We start from the raw sequence: 9944 nt of genomic DNA on the forward strand, positions 1-9944 counted from the left end.
TGTGAGATGAAAGGAGAATAGTATACCAAATCAGTGTGAGTGACTTGGGACTATAACCAACATTAGAGACTCAGGTTCAAGTTCCTCATTAGAATACTGACAACTTGGGGTTTGAAATGGCTGTTTAAAATCCCAAGAGGGTATCTTTTAAATCTGCTTTTTCATTCTCATCTCTTCCATCTCCTTCTCCCCTCAAACCTCCCCCGATTAATCACATCTAGTGCCTAGCACATATCAAAGAATAGTGTAGATCAACCTTTAAGCTTCATTTGGCTACCTGGCTGCTGCGTCTGGGAATGTGGCAAGACACAGGAATCTTCCCTTTTAATTTCTCTGTTTGAGAGTGTTTGCTGTTACCCTGGGAAGTCACAAGGAGTGAGACATTCTTTTCGTGGTTTTAGTTAGCATCATGTTTAGACTGGCCCAGAAACAATTGTACAATTGTACAGTTACCATCCAGGATACATAGTCTTTCAGCCTACAGTGCCCTTACATAATTTCATCAATCATGTGCAAGCAGCTACCACAGAGGCATGTTGTGGGACAAGCTTTCTTGAGGAAGGAACTGCAAGATATTGTCTGCAAGGGCTAGTAAAGACCTAGTGTCCCATCTGAGAACCTTTCCCAGAGAACTCTGAATTGAAACAGGCATGTTTCCATACTGCATATCTCTTTCAAGACCTAACATCCTCAAAAAAAAAAAAAAAAAAAAAAAAAAGATTCACTGAAAAAGTCCCTTGCTTGTTAACTACCAGTGAGCACACTGGACTGTGCCTCTGCAACTTCCCTCCCTTGTGTTTGGATCACTTGGATGAGACGTGCAAGGAAGTGCAGCAACACAGTACCAGCCTGATGTGAATGAAGAGCTCCTGTTTACAAGTGATTTCCCAGCTGTTTTGAGCAATTGTTTTTCTGGACATTTTTGCCTCTCAGATGATAAGACAAACCTGAAAACTAAGATACTTTAAAAGCCCCATTTATTTCATATAGTCATCTTAGAGCAGCTCCAAACAAATACAGATTGATGACAAGAGACTGGAGCTCAGCACTACTTGAAAATATTGTTGATGCGAGTTTGACAAGCAAAAACTTTTAAGTCAGTAGTACCAAGGAGCCTGCCTACTGAACAGAAAGCCCACAGCCGCTCACAGCAGGACACTGCTGCTTTAACAAGCTTTTCTCCGGCTGCTCCAGTTCCCTGTAGCGGGTGGTTTATGTTGTTGTTGTAATCATCTATCAAACTGCAACAGCATTTGTTGTCCTGAGGTGCTGACTCTAGTGGAAGCTTCTACTGCAGTTTTCCCAGGCTTCATTTCAGGTCACTAATCACATCCTCCTCGGGCTTTTGCATGGATTGTCCTCCAGCTGGAGGAATTATCCGAGAGAAATGACATGACTGGTATGCTGGGATAACATTTCTAGATTGTGAATGGACTGAGGGAAGCTTCTGTCCTTTGTCTTCATGGAAGACCTGGCATTTGAATGTGGTGAGGATGTGCAAGCCTTCAGTCTTCGTTCTTTCTCACGCACATCCTCTTCCCTACAGGCAGCCAGCTACATTGGGAATGGACAAGAGGAGTGAGCAGAGGATGTGATGGGTGACTTGAGCTGGCATCTGGATGCTGAGCAGCAAAATGTCTCTGTTGGCTTAGGCTACCAACAAAAGATCTGTTGTCTTGTCTCTGAGTCACCATCAGAAATCCACATATAGGACTTGAGCTGAGGTGACAGTATATGAAGTTTGCCTCGAGATGAATTTGGAGAACAAAACAGTGATAAGAATAAAACATATTTTTATTTTGTTTTGTTTTGTTACCTGCAAAACAAGATTTAACAGAGTGGAAAAGCAGGAGGCCACGTGATTTAAAAGGGATAGATAAAGGGCTAGTTGAGACCTTTTGGCAGATTTGTCTGTGAAAGCTGGAATAACGCACTGTAACACAAATGATCCCTCTGCTAACCTTACCCCAGATCCAAGCCATTCCCACCTACCATCTCAGCAAAAAGGTAGAATACTTTGACTAGATACATCCTAAAGTCCTTGGAGACCTTACTGCTCCAGTAGCTGTGTGAGACAAATATTGCTACTGAGTGAAATTCTCAGCCCTGAGTTAGGATATTATTTCCCTTTCCCCATACAAATGCCGTTTTTTGGCAGGATGCAGATATTCCATTGACAATGCTTCTTTGACTTCTCCTAATGAAAAAGGAGAAAAGATGACCTTCTAGCCTTAGATTTAAAGTATTTTTGAAGGAATACATGGTATCCAATTTCTAATTCACATGGTATTGAGGTATTCCCTCTAACCTAGGGAGTTCACAAAAAAAGTGAACCCTCTCTGATCTTGGCTTCTGTTTGGTTAGAAAATGCTCTCAGGAAAATGGAGTTGAAAGTTCTGATACAGACGGACAAAGGAGGGAAATGGGATTCTCGAAAAAGGTCTCTAACACTCAATAGAGACATAAATAAATTTAGAAAAGGAAAGGAAAGGAAAGGAAAGGAAAGGAAAGGAAAGGAAAGGAAAGGAAAGGAAAGGAAAGGAAAGGAAAGGAAAGGAAAGGAAAGGAAAGGAAAGGAAAGGAAAGGAAAGGAAAGGAAAGGAAAGGAAAGGAAAGGAAAGGAAAGGAAAGGAAAGGAAAGGAAAGGAAAGGAAAGGAAAGGAAAGGAAAGGAAAGGAAAGGAAAGGAAAGGAAAGGAAAGGAAAGGAAAGGAAAGGAAAGGAAAGGAAAGGAAAGGAAAAAAGGAAAAGGAAAAGGAGAAGGAAAGGAAAGGAAAGGAAAGGAAAAGGAAAGGAAAGGAAAGGAAAGGAAAGGAAAGGAAAGGAAAGGAAAGGGAAAGGGAGGAGAGGAAAGGGAAAGGGAGGAGAGGAAAGGAAAAGGAAAAGGAAAAGGAAAAGGAAAAGGAGAAGCCTAGAAAACTATGTTTCCTATGATCACTCTCATTTCTGGAATTTGATAATACCCAGACTTCTGTCTAGTTATTTCTGGATTTAAGCAGAATCCAAAGTCTAGGACTTGAGAAGATGAGTCCCTTAAGAAGTGTGAGTACAGGTTTATACTCCAGCAGACCAACATGGGATTTTGTATCACAGTACCTAAGCATGCAATTACTAAGGATTTAAGCATCTAATTCCTCTTATGACCTGGCCTTCATCGCATATCTGCTGGTGAGGGATGGCTCTCACTATTCCATATCAGGTAACTGTGTTTTGGGTTCATGAAGCATAAATCCTTGATGGTCTGTCTATTGTGGCATCTAAGATCATGTCCTAAGGTGATAAAGCTAGTCAAGAAATGTGTAAGGAACAGCTATTTTATTGATACTGCATTTCATTAACATGTCTCAAAAGGGGCCCTCAACACCTCACAGGAGGAGGCCAGTAATTTTTCTAAAGGTTTTATACAAAGTCAGTTTTCCTTATGACTATCAGTAATTTGAACTTTTTAACCATTTTCATATCCAGGGACATCGCCAAGGCAATAAGAACAGGAAGAACTTCAACCTTCACAAATACTGAAGACTGATTGCTAGAGAAACTGCACGAGTCAGAGTAGTTGCATGATAAATCAGTAAATAATGCTGTCTCTGTGTTTTTCAGAGTGGCCTGGAGCTCATGCAGTAGTGCAGGTCTCCAGATGGCTTTCCACGGCATCGTCTTCCATAACACACCAATGAGCCACGGGACTGAGACAGAAATTCCAGTGTGGGGAGGGTGTGAGTCATGAGACGGTGAGTTGAAAGAAACAGCAGGATAAAAATAACAGAGCACAGTATGATGCAAAATATTAATCTCTTACTCTGTGTTATCCTAGCTTGTATTACATACACTACTATATTATACCGTAGATGCTCTACTGCTCAAAACTGATCTCTGTATGCTGCTCTGAAAGATTATGGCTCAGGATGCCAGATTGCAGGGACTTCTAATACTTGTGCCTTTAAGTTGTCTGACAATTCTTAATCAAGAAGTTCATACAGTAAAAATATGTAATCAAAGAGTATAAAAATGCCACTTTTGCAACATTCATCATTTTTATATTTTATATGAATATGTCAAATTCAGTTAATTTAAAACCAATTGAAAAAGGAAAACTGAAATAATTTCTCTTTTAAAGGCTCTCTCTTCTTCTTCTTTCCTTTTTTTCTTTTTTTTTTTTTCTTTTTCCTTCCTGTTCTCCTTCAGGAAGAGGAAAGAAAGAAGAAAAGCACAAAAATAGTATGAAAGCTGACAAAAAAATCAACTTTGATTCAAGCTAACACAATTCAGTAGAGAAAAAAATAAGTAGAAAAAGCACTGGAAAATTCAGGTATTTAAGTTTGAGATGTCATTCCCTATTTTTCTGCTCAAATCTACCACTCCGTCCTGGCTGAACTTCATGCTGAGAGAATTACTCACAACAGCATTAGGAGCCCTTGTAGGGAGCCACTGTTTTCAGTTCAGCTTGTTTGAAGTATTTGAGTAAAGCATCCAACCCAGTCACCTTGATGTCTCCTACAATCAATGGAGCAAGAGAATGACCTAGAGAGAGCTATCTGAAGCTTAGAAAGCCTATTACCATGTTATTTTTCAATTAAGTCAGGAATCTGGGCATCATAAAGGCAGCAGGAGACTCTTCTTTAACTTCTAAGAGTATCAGTTCTGGCACTGAGTTTTCACTGCGGATTAACACACAGACATCTCTTTTGATAGAAGCCAAGACTTTTCTATTTGGGGGTAGGAAGAAATGTTTATTTTACTTCACATGGATTCAGTTCAAAATCTTTCAAATGGATTTCATGTGGCTTTTTTCATGTTAAGTCACAACTGAGGAACACGAAAAGCGACAGGGCAACCTTCCCTGACAAGCAGCAAGGTGATTGTGTGGTCCCTGTGCTGCAGCTCTCAGAACGTGGATGACAGATGTTTGTAGGGTTCTCCCTCCTCCTTGTTCTTTCAGGCTGCTTGATGGAATGAAGCATCTGCACACACATTGAAAAAAGGTGCTGTTAAATCATGACCAACCTAAGGTCACATGATTTAAGTGAGGCATGTGTTTGTGAAATAGTATGGCTGAGGTGTACGTTTATGGTCAGAGTACTTCTCTCTCCCTTTCAGACCCAGCTGAAAACAAATTCTTCAGTCCCTCTAATTAAAACTACTTTGATTAATCCTTTTTATTGTTATTTTTTTCATATTTTGTCTTACAGAGTCTGCCTAAGAAGCTATTTTGGAATATATGTTCTGTTTCTTTTTATGCTGGTTTTAAGCAAGCGGTTGTTATTTTATATTTTTATTTCCATCTAATTTATTCTTTATATTTCCATCTATTTAACTTATTCTTATATATCATGTCTTTTTATTTTCCAATACATAAAGAAAAATACATTTATTTTGGAAGTTATAGAAAAATTGAAGTCATTGTAATCATGATGTGATGCCTTTGGAACACATTTTGTTTACTATTCAATAGCCACTGTTTTTCTTAGGACATTGTTTGTTTGCATGTAACTTTAAGCCCAGTAAAGTTCCAGGACTAATCTCCTGAAAGGGGATATTTTTGGCCTATATTTTCAGAGTGGGAGATTGGAATTAGAAAAAGGTTTAAGTATTTAGGCCTCTGTTCAACTATGAGTTCAGGGGAAATCTGTCCATTGGAAATACTCATTTGACCAGTTGAATTAGTTGCATGTCAAAATGCCCATCGTGAAGGGGTTGTTACATTTATTGTATTCATTGCAAGCAGAAAGGTAGGCCTTGCACTGTGTATATTACTGCAGGGGAGCTGACCTATTTTTCTGAAGAGAATAAAGCCTTCCATAAAAATCTAATTTGCAAGAACTGTAAGAGGGGAAGCAATACTGTTTTCCTCTAGGATGTTTCATTACACAACAAATTGATGAAGGAGACCTTTCCAGCAGGAAAACCACTGATGGTGCTTAGTGACACTCAGTTAATATTAGCACCTCTGAAAGAAAAGTGAAATAATGGTGCATTTTTCACTTGAATATAAGCCATTATTCTGTATCCAGTGTGGAGCCTAATGATTTTATCTTGACATTTTCTATAGCTTTTTGCATTACCTAAGTCTGGTTGCTTTCCTCCTGCAGATACTGACTATTGGGAAGATACTGTTGCAGAGACTGAAACCAAACATATTTATTCCTTGTTCTCAAATCATCTTTGGTTAGCAGAAGTAGCTGAAAAACTTTTACCTGGACAAATAACTGTGATATCCCCATGAAGCATGCACTCTCAGCAAGATGGATTTCTTCTTTCAAATTGTTGAAAGTCTGTTCTTCTTGGAGGTTTCTTTCATAGAGAAATTGTTTAGTACTACAAAAGGAGTGTACAGAGTGCAATGAAAGTTCAAAACTTTTGAACTCACTCCCAGGCACAAGAAGACCTAACTACCTGAGATTTTGTTTGGAAATAAATAAATGCCTCTTTTCATCCACCAAACCGCTGGGGCTCTGTGCTTTCTCTTTTGTAAATAAATTCTTATACTTTGAGTAACTTCTACAAAGGTTCTAACAGATCAAATTTTCTCATCATTCTGGAAGAAGATTCAAGTGTTGGTTCTTTTTCTTTTATTTGCATTCATCTTTGTTTATTTATTTTGTAATCTTGAGATATGTTGCATGTCTGGAGTTTGTATTTCAAATTTTAACATAAAACTGCTGTACATACAAGTCTAAAATGCATCTGAAGATTAGTCTAATCTTTCATGTGACTCTAACTTGAACATTTTTCTGTTTATGTTTATATTGCTATTTGAAAAATGTGCATTACCTGTATTCTTTATGCCTTTTTTCCTGTTTATAACTCAATAAAATTATTTCCCCCTTCAGCAGAACCACGACACGTGTATAACAGGTATAAGTTTTTAAAAGAATAATGTTTTATAATCATAAATGTCTGAATCTATATCTTTATTTTTATCTACAGCTTAATATCTATCTATCTGTAACAGCCTGAATATCTTCTGACATAGGATTTGGGATGGTGAAAAAATTACCAGTCAGTGGTAAATTCAGTTCAGCAGTAATGCTTCACAAGGCTATTTGGACTTGAATAGTAGATTATTCTATTCCCTAAATGTATATGTTCTGAATTACGATTCTGACTATGGCTAAGTTTAGAACTGGTATTAGCCATGTGAGTCAGCTGGGTGTTACACATTTCATCAAGCTGCATATAACTTCTATGTCACTTCAGCTCAGGGATTAATAAATGTTTGCAATATGTCCTTTGTCATAGAATATGCAAGTTTCTAAGGATTGCTAGCATAAGCTTTCAAAGCTCCCAGTCATTGTGTTATTTAAGAAGGAACGTAGGTCAAGAGATCTGCCACTGGCCTGGGACAACAGAGACTTTTTTTATCTTGAATGGTGTAGCATGTTTTTTTGTTGTGAGAGCAAGCAAGTATATTAGGTGAAACCCAACCATGTGGCTTTTGCTGAAAGTTAACTGAAGTACTAATTTGAGGACAGTACCTAAAATGTCTGTGAGAATCTGTATCTTGCTGACTTGCTCATGGGCCCTAATTCTGAGGCAGAGAACAGACAAAAACAACATTTTCTGGTGAAAATGGTTCATTGAATGAGCCCAATGAGTGCCAAAACAGCAGACCCAAGGGAAGCAGGTTGCTTTGCTCCACCATTTGAAGTTAAATTCAAAAGAGAAGGCTCTGAGGAATTTGTGTGAAAACACTACTTTCCTGTGCTACTTTTTGAACTGAATGTTATGAGACCTGGCTCTCCCATTTTGGAGTTTTTAAGGCAGATTCTCATCTGGCATAAACTAGCCTAATTTCTTTTACATTAGTGGAGCTCTTCTGGTTTATACCCATTGAGGACATGAAAGCTCAGCTACATTTATCTGAATCTTATTTATATGAACCACATCCTTTTAACAGAAGTTGTTCTTTTTATCCTCTTTAGTAATGGGGAAAAAAGAAAGAAAAGAAAAAAAAAAAAAGCAAGCAAACAAGAAAGAAAAGAGTAATTTGGCCTGGGGAACTTGTAGGTTGATGCAAACGTCAGCCTTCAAGGGTGGACTTCCACCCTTGTCATGTGGATGTTCAACTGCTTTTCAACTACATTTTCTATCCCTCTTTTTTTTTTTTTTTTTTTTTTTTTGTACTGAGTAGACCTAGTGAGGTGCTCCATTACTCCATTATGTGCTTAAGTGTATCCCTAGCTGACATGAACAGACTACACAAATGGACAAGTGGAGGCAGAATTAAGTCTTTTTTTATGGATAGTTTTGAGTGTTTGAAAATAGACTTTGATTTCAGAGTGAACTTATCAAACTTCTGTGGGCTATGAGCATTCATAGATACTAAAATCCCTCAGAGCAAGGACATGAAATCCTTCAATGTCTTTTCTGCTTTGGGAAGATTCAGCTTTTTTTGGCATACTTGTTAGAAGATGTTCATTGGCAGGAAGAACTTGAGGCCATTATACAAGAGTAGATTTTGCTGCCATAATATTCCTTTTGGACTCCTGAGTTTAGTGAAGTTGATGCAAAATTTTCTGATAGTTTCAGTGGGTTGTGAACATATCCTTGCTCCATCAAATATAGTAATTTACAAAGCATTCAAAGAGCAAAAGACATTTCTCATTCTTGTATATTTAATTCTGTATGCCAAGCCTGTATTTCAGATTTAAAATCATATACATTGAAAAGTGTCCAATTTAAATACAATGAAGCATGAACCAATTCAATCTTGTTACTTTGTAGGACATTTGTAAGTGGAAAAATGCAATAAGACTTACAGTGAGATGTCTGAGGACATTATGGAGATGACAGTGGTCATGATCATAGCATTATAGAATCACAGACTCATAGAATGGTGTGGGTTGGAAGGGACCTTCAAGTTAATCTAGTTTCAACGCCTCTGCCATGGGAAGGAGCATCTCCCACTAGACCAAGTTGCTCAAAAGCCACATCAAACCTGGCCTTGAACACTTCCAGGGATGGGGCATCCACAACTCTTCTGAACAACCTGTTCCAGTGACTCGTGACCCTCCAAGTAAATAATTTCTTCCCAATATCTAATCTAAATCTACACTTTTTTGTTTAAAACCATTACTCCTTGTCCCATCACTATACTCCCTGACAAAGGGTCCCTCCCCAGCTTTCCTGTAGACCCTCTTTGCATACTGGAAGGACACATAGAATCATAGAATCATAGAATATCCTGAGTTGGAAGGGACCCATAAGGATCATCAAGTCCAACTCCTGGCATCGCACAGGTCTGCCCAAAGGTTTAGACCATGTGACTAAGTGCACAGTCCAATCTCTTCTTAAATTCAGACTGCTTGATGCAGTGACTACTTCACTGGGGAGCCTGTTCCAGTGTGCAACCACCCTCTCGGTGAAGAACCTCTTCCTGATGTCTAGCCTAAACTTCCCCTGCCTCAGCTTAACACCGTTCCTGCAGGACTAGCACTGGTGTTTACAGAGAATAGGTCACCTGCTTCTCCACTACCCCTCGCGAGGAAGTTGTAGACCACCATGAGGTCCCCCCTCAGCCTTCTCTTCTCCAGGCTGCTCAGGCCCAGTGACCTCAGCCGCTCCTCATGTGTCTTCCCCTCTAGGCCCTTCACCATCTTCGTCGCCCTCCTCTGGACACTCTCCAACAGTTTAATGTCCTTCTTGTACTGTGGTGCCCAGAACTGCACACAGTACTTGAGGTGAGGCTGCACCAGTGCAGAGTAGAGCAGGACAATCACTTCCCTCGACCGACTAGCAATGGCATGCTTGATGCATCCCAGGATACGGTTGGCCCTCCTGGCTGCCAGGGCACACTGCTGGCTTGTATTCAACTTGCTGTCAAGCACAACCCCCAGATCCCTCTCTGTGGGACTGCTCTCCAGCGTCTCATCGCCCTGTCTGTACTTATAGCCAGGGTTGCCCCATCCCAGGTGCAGGACCCGGCACTTGCTTTTGTTAAACTTC

At 39.4% G+C, this 9944-nt stretch overlaps 1 protein-coding gene across 1 annotated transcript in view; it reads left to right on the plus strand.

Annotated features, from left to right (window-relative positions):
- The window catches only part of LOC106046291 (potassium voltage-gated channel subfamily A member 5), a 30749-nt gene extending 23878 nt beyond the window's left edge, over positions 1 to 6871 (plus strand). Inside the window, exons 2-3 of the mRNA XM_048080014.2 lie at positions 3600 to 3730; positions 6089 to 6871. The gene's annotated coding sequence lies outside the window, so the exon portion shown is untranslated. The remainder of the gene's footprint in view (positions 1 to 3599; positions 3731 to 6088) is intronic.
- The last annotated feature ends 3073 nt before the right edge of the window (positions 6872 to 9944 follow it).

The sequence above is a fragment of the Anser cygnoides genome, chromosome 1, assembly GCF_040182565.1.
Source record: "Anser cygnoides isolate HZ-2024a breed goose chromosome 1, Taihu_goose_T2T_genome, whole genome shotgun sequence".
Lineage (NCBI taxonomy): Eukaryota > Metazoa > Chordata > Aves > Anseriformes > Anatidae > Anser > Anser cygnoides.